Raw genomic sequence first — 862 nt, 5'->3', positions numbered from 1 at the left:
ATTGGCTTGCAGCCTAGTTATCCGAGCCTAAACTCTCCATAGCAAGAAAACACTTATCAGACCTTATATTGCCTAGACTGTTTCGTGCTGACACGTTCACATTAGCTAGGGAAATGTCATGAACAGTAAATGTAGATCTAATGCGAATCCTACCTTATTATACGCACAAAATACAAGTAAGTATTCTCCCAAGCTCCGAGCAATTACTGATAAATCATACCATGTGCTGTATATACCCGTACCATATATGTAGAATTGTTGCTCTCCACAATGAAGGAGGCTAAAATAATTTGGTGGAAAATGGAATAAGTTTATTAAAATGTCGAGAATGAAAGAAGATAAGTTATAACTTATAGGTCACAGCTCAACCGCAGAGTATAGCTTAACATGGAGGTCATAGACTATCTACGAATACTTATATGTAGTATACATGCTGTACCATGGACTACTCCATCTCTCGAGGAATTCTGAAGTAATCTATCGTGCCTGTACAAAGTCGCGATACTTTGGTTTGCAACGCTCTTGATTGCATTTTATCCACAATGCAAATCTCTGCTATTTATGTGCTACGATATACATAGAACTGTATTTGACATGATTCATTTCACCATGACATGAAGGCAATAGCATACCTACCAATTTGAAATAGTACCATGCTGTACCATCTTTCCAGGGATTATGGAGTAGTCCATGACTGCATGAAATCGATATTTTGTGTTGGAAATTGGAAGACGATTGGATTTTGTCCATAATACAAATCCCAGCTATTGAGCGCCACGACATCAATCATTTTCACGATGGCATGGAGGCAATAGCAAACCTACCAATATGCAGTAACACCATGTTACACCTGAACTACTAA

This window comes from Trichoplax adhaerens, genomic scaffold, assembly GCF_000150275.1.
Source record: "Trichoplax adhaerens TRIADscaffold_1 genomic scaffold, whole genome shotgun sequence".
Taxonomy (NCBI): Eukaryota; Metazoa; Placozoa; class Uniplacotomia; order Trichoplacea; family Trichoplacidae; genus Trichoplax; species Trichoplax adhaerens.
This window is presented reverse-complemented; position numbering follows the sequence as displayed.